Source organism: Lactuca saligna, chromosome 7, assembly GCF_052625555.1.
Source record: "Lactuca saligna cultivar CGN05327 chromosome 7, ASM5262555v1, whole genome shotgun sequence".
NCBI classification, from domain to species: domain Eukaryota; kingdom Viridiplantae; phylum Streptophyta; class Magnoliopsida; order Asterales; family Asteraceae; genus Lactuca; species Lactuca saligna.
In genome coordinates, this window is record NC_136423.1 from 14,124,278 (window position 1) to 14,130,492 (window position 6,215).

The 6,215-nt window shown below is 33.2% G+C and overlaps 2 long non-coding RNA genes across 3 annotated transcripts; both read right to left on the reverse strand.

Annotated features, from left to right (window-relative positions):
* Positions 1-533: 533 nt before the first annotated feature.
* Positions 534-2,840, reverse strand: LOC145006359 (uncharacterized). Its single transcript, XR_013662878.1, has 5 exons — positions 2,439-2,840; positions 1,588-2,264; positions 1,364-1,430; positions 805-861; positions 534-628 (listed from the first exon to the last, which is right to left on the reverse strand). It is a non-coding gene; the product is annotated as an uncharacterized LOC145006359 (long non-coding RNA).
* Positions 2,841-3,514: 674 nt separating this feature from the next.
* On the reverse strand, positions 3,515-5,174 carry LOC145006574 (uncharacterized). 2 transcript variants are annotated; one of them, XR_013662951.1, is made up of 3 exons: positions 4,542-5,174; positions 3,980-4,037; positions 3,515-3,603 (listed from the first exon to the last, which is right to left on the reverse strand). It is a non-coding gene; the product is annotated as an uncharacterized LOC145006574 (long non-coding RNA). The 2 variants fall into 2 exon arrangements; XR_013662950.1 differs by lacking the exon at positions 3,515-3,603 and adding an exon at positions 3,754-3,910.
* Between the last annotated feature and the right edge of the window lie 1,041 nt (positions 5,175-6,215).

The window sequence follows — 6,215 nt, forward strand, 5'->3', positions numbered from 1 at the left end:
TGTGGCTAATAACTTAGCAAGAGATTTAGCGACAGATTTAATTTTCCTTTGTGACGACTTTAGCAACGGAATATCCATTGCAAATTACTCCCTTAATACCGTCATTTTAGGACATCAGCGACAAAACTAAATAAATATTCTGTCGCTAATCCCTTGCAAACCTCTATATCTATCTTTTTATATTCCGTCGCTAATCCCTTGCAAACCTCTATATCTGTCTTTTTATATTCCGTCGCTGATACCTAGCAAAATTTGAATGTGATATTTTTGTTGTTTCCGTCGCTGATCCCTCGCAAATATATAATATTAATTTTTTTTATTACAAATCTAAAACAAAAAAAATACTAAAAACATGAAATAATTATACAATCCCAAACTAAACAATAATAGAATACTAAAAAATATAAAATAATTATAGAATCCAAAACCAAACACAAATATTAAAATACCATAATAACTATGAAATTTTAACAAAACATCCAAAAACATCAAATATCAATGTTTTACCAAAACCATCAAAATCATCAGATATCAAAGTTTAGTAATGTACCAAAATCTTATTTCCAAGTATGTGTACCCAAATCTCAATTCCATCTTATATTTTCAAATAAATTCAATCTCTATAGGCCTGTCCAAAACAATATTATAATTAAATCTCAATTAAGTAATAATTAATAAACCGAATAAAAGAATCTAGGATGCTGCAAAATTAAATGAAAGTATTAGGACCATTTTTTAAAAGAATTAAATTTATCAAATAAAAGATATTTTAAGAATTAAAGTAAACCGAAATAAATTACAAACCTGACTGTAGATCCCATTGGGTCTTTTTCTTCTTCATAGGCCTCACATTCTTTCCAACTGTTTGAGAAAAATCAATAAAGTATGTCAGTTGCGTTAAACATATTAAGGTATAAAATGTGAAACAATATGTTTTTATGCTTAAATAATATGTTTGTTTGCTAAAATGGAATGAATGTCTTATAATATATGTAAATTAAATGCTTACTCTATATATTATTTAATTAACGAATTAATTATTTACAAAATAAGAAAAATTCAATATAATACAAAGCTCATTAAAACTCATATAAGATTAAAATATATATTTTCGAGTAATTCTACTAATATAAAATTGTAATTTAATTAAACTCGTAGTCTTTTCTTAAAGAAGATGTATATCATGAAAAATTATATAGATAATAAAGAAAACACCCACAAGGTAAGGAATGAAGATTAACATAACGGAAGAAGGGAACCACATTCCTTCAAGAATGGCTGATTCAATTCCATGAATGGAAAGAACCATTCCATTCCGATCGTGATTCCATTATACAAAACACTACCATATAGTTTTACTTACCTAGTTCTGCAGGAACATAGTCAATAGTCAACATCATGTGGAGGCCTTCTAATAATACTTCCATTCTCTGCCACCACAATTTCCATGTAATTACAACCAAAATTAGTTTTAAAAAAAAAAGATAACAGAAGAAGTTTTGAGACTTAATGGACATATGAAATCATAATAGATAGAACGAAAGTCTATTGTAAGAAAGAGATAGTTAAAAAAAATAGAAAGCTTACTTTTACCACCTTCACTCGGATCCTCCAAATGATAAGGAGATGAATTCCAAAACTTTTTAAAATTATCAGCTGATGATACTAAGCTGATGATACTAAACTCCTGAATTCTTCTACTTTTTGTTTAAGATTGAGATCAGGGAGTTATGGTATTTCCTGCAGGAAAGAAATTTCTTCATCAATATGTCAAAAAGGAATGGATTGCAACAAACAACTAAACTAGAAATTTAATCAACAAAACAAAAAGAAGAAACAAAACTTAACTTACAGCGAGTTCTACTTACTTTTTCCTGCAATGGAAGGACAGAAGGTGTTTGTTGGAAGCATGCTTTTCCGTTGATAAAGGACATTATTGTCTACTCATAACTCATTTGAAACTAAACTAAATGCAGGACTAGAATGGAATTGAATTCCGATTCGGACGAAAAAATATATGAAACAACATGTTGATGAAAGAAAATACCGTGTTTACATATTAGTCTTCAGAAATTTCTCTTTTGGGGTTTGATCTTTGAAACATTTGTATTGACCTTAATGGGCGGTCTACCACACCAAAACTAATTTTTTAATTAGGAATAAAATCACAAAACTAACCTTCATGGTCTCTGGTGCCATTGGCCCTTTTGTGATCGCATGTAACCAACCTTTTTTAATACAGTTGTAGGTACCACCCAAGAACTCTGGAATTCAAATGCTGAAAAATATGAGAATGGATAAAAAATAAAATATATTATCAACAAGATAAAAGTATTATCAGATTCCCTATCATTCTACCCAAAAAAATATTATCAACAAGATAAAAGTGGTAAAAAAATAAAATATATATTGAATGAGAATGGACATAACAGACATACTTATGCAATTCAGAATAATATGCAATTTTGTTAGCCTTGTTGCACTCTTCGTGAGGGAGAATGGCATCAGGAGGACAATCTCCTAAGCAAATCGAAGAGCCCCTGAACATGAATTTAGTCATGTAAGAATAAACAAGGGTATAATTGTCTTTTGCAAAGTATTAGTTAGAATGACTCAGAAGGGGCTACAAAGACATCGCCAAGGGCATTTTGGGAATGTGGAAGAAGTTCAAGAAATGGAGTCAACTCCCTTCGGGCTATCTCAATCAGCTCCTTTTTGGGAACGACTTATTCTTTCTTCCCATCCCATTCGAGAGAGTATTTGATTTTATATTTAAATCATGAAATATTTAAAGTTTATATCATGAAATATTATTTTAAAAAAACTTAAAACGTACCCGACATTAATCATTTTGAGGAGTTGGTTTTGGTATGTGCTGCCCAAAACTTACATGTAAATAAAGTCATTGACGAGTCAACTCGAATTTTTTATAAAAATGAAGTTCTATTTTATAAAAAATGGAAAGAACTTACATGAACCTTAGCAGTAGTCTTTGGATTAAAGAAGAATTTGATTGTGTTCTACAAAAGCCTAAACCCAGACCATAGAATGAAAAAATGGAAGTGCCAATGCCATGCCATTAACCTGATGTCAAACTACAAGTTAAAAGCTATCACTATCCTAAACTCTAATACTTTATAAACACACACTTATCTAACCCCCATCACTTAAATGTCCAAAATACCCTTTCCTCATGAAAATAAAACCAGTTACCTATAAGGCTCCCATCACATCGATGGTCCAACAATGTCCCAATTTGTCAAGACATGACACAATATATTGTACAAATGACGTAAATACCATCCTCATTGAAGAAGCCCGTTTAAGTCTTTTTGTATGAAAAGATGTACCTTGTATTGACATTAGGAGAAGTTGAACACTTTGCCAATAACGACACACTCCCTTTACCATCCATTGCATCAAGATCCATTATTGTTGCAACCAATAACTCCAGTTGCAAAAGATTGAGTTAGCCTCCTACTTTCATTTAAAAAAAATTGAAATTTATATTTTGGTTTTCTTTTTTCTGCTGACCTCTTCAGGGTCAGTATAGTCAATTCCATCAGCCTTGGAAAGTGCAGATGCCATATCCCGATAAGCCTCCTGATCACATTTTATAGATTTACAATGAAATCTAAAATGTTGAAGAAAAAATGTGATTTATAACAGTAATGGGATCAGTTGACACCTCACCAGGGAAAAGTCTAGAACTTTCACATACACCTAGAATACTAATGTTGTTCATACCTATATCAACCAAAAAGTTTCATGGATTCTGGTTCACCTACATTGATTAGAGCAAATGAGAAGTTGGTTGTGTGTTTTGAACGCTAAGCAATTTGTACCTTTTCATGAGATAATCCTAAAAAATAATTGATCCATCATGTAGCATCTTTTGGATTTCTTGCTCCTAACAATTAATTACAATGCAGATTAAAAGAAAGTAAGTTTACTTTCATTAGGAGAAAGGAATATGTACCTTCATAAGATAGCCATCAATAGAACCAACCACCAACATACATTGGTCTTACCCTACTCTGAAATTGAAAATAATGTATTTTAGTAATTACAAAAATGCCACCAAAAATGAGATTTAAAGCAGAAAATTTCAATGTAGAGTAGTTGGTTATGAGTCAATCTAAAGCTTCTTCTATACAAACAAAAAAAATCTCACGAATTTCTCAAAACCAAGGAAGGAAAGTGTGAAAATAAAGAAAAATGGAGCATGTAAAAGCTTAGGGTTGGTAATAATTTTCAATTTGTCATCCTGTGTACCCTAATTTTCTTAAGATGTAGTTTTAATCTTCATCTGTAGTAAGTTGATTTACCTGCAATCTAATGCAAAGAACCAGAGTAAATCAAAGGAAATTTGCAGAAATCCATGTCGGATTCAACAATCCATAAATCTAAAATTAAACTCAACACAATGACCAAACTTAATTCAAAACTTGAATTTTTCTAAAATTTACGGGTGATTTGAGAAATTGGCTAGGATTAGGATCAAGGTTTGATTTAGGATTAGTAATAGAGAAAACAAAAACCTGGAGAAGTACGTATGGAATTGATTGTTTGAAATTCATAGCAACCCAACATCGGGGATTGATGCTTGTATCGTTTTTGGAACCTTCAAACATTTTGGACGTGTCGATTTCAGTTGTTTGCTGCTACCCACCGTTCTTGCTTTCGTTGTGCGTTTTCGATTTCTTGCTTTCATTGTGTGTTTTCATTAGTAATTTTTGTAATTACTAAAAGTTTTCAAAGTGTTCTAGATCACCAACAGAACCGCCACCGCTACGCTATTAGGTGATCGACGCCGCTGTTGCTGCTGAGTAGTTGTACGATCTAAATCAACAATATATGATGAACCAATAGATCGAAAGGCGTTATCTGGGAATTAAGTGGCAAGTCAACAAGGAAAGGAGACAGACCGAAAGGAAAGCCAACGAGCATGTGCTTTATGATTAGGTTTTCCTTTCAAAGGCTTCAAAGACGAGCGATGCAGGTTGACTATGGTGGAGGCGATTTCCTGGGCGGAGGAGAGACTTGACGGTCATTTAGGGCTTTGGGAGGAAATTGTTCCTTTGTGAAGAATTTAGAAGGAATGAGAATAAAACGAGGGAACAAGAAAAGAAAGAAAAACGGGGAATGAAAAAAGGAGGCGTAGATTTCTGCGATGGTTTGGCGAGGGTCAATAAAAAAAGGCCTGTAATTTTTGCAATCTGTTGTTGTTCCCTCGCTAGGAGGTTTTACTTACCGATGGTTTAGCGAGGGATAATTTTTTGTCGATAAAATCCTGATAATCCATCGTTAATCCCTCAGTAATACCTTCCTAAAATACTATAATTATTTTGATCGAAATATTTGTGGGTTCTATCGCTGATCCCTCAGTAAACTGTCACTGATTAGCTACAGATAGAATCCATCGCAAATTCCGTCGCTGTAGGTCAGGTTTCTAGTAGTGAAACCACATGCATGCAGTTTAACTAAAATAAGGACCTAACCAGTAATATATTTGTCAACCCTTTTGTTCTACATTTTCGAAACTCATTAGAAGTCAAAATAAATATAAGTGGCAGGTGCTCCAATAACTATATTTCTGGTCTTTTTTTTTGGAAACGGCTAAACAATTTTATATAAGAGGGCAACCACTAGCAAGAAAGTAGAGGAAGCCAACAACAGAGAGTACAATGCAATTTAAATGTAAAGAAGACTTAAAGAAAGTTACAAGCAAGCATATGGTGATATGCACCAATCACACCATCTAATAACCCCCAATGAGCCCTGTGTTTTAACCAGAAGAACACCAGTGCTTGTATATCATCCATTATTTTGGTAGGGCTTGCCTTCATCTGTTTAAAAATTATATATGTCATTGCGAGCTTTCCATAAACACCAAATTAATCCGTAACAGATCATCATAAAAACCTTGTGTTTCTTGGGACATTGACTCCAATTAGATGCAAAATCCAACCGATCCTCTACGGTATTAATGGGTCCAAGAGTTACACCGCACCATCTCATGATCCATTCACGCACGGCTGAGGCAAAGTCACAATGGATGAAGATGTGATCTGCACCTTCACCGGTATGATTGCAATATCCACAATTTGGAGAGATATTACTGACACCTCTAGAGATCAATGCTTGAGCCGATGGGACTCGTCCCCATTTCGCCCGCCATATAAAACATAACACCTTCAATGGAACCTCCTTCA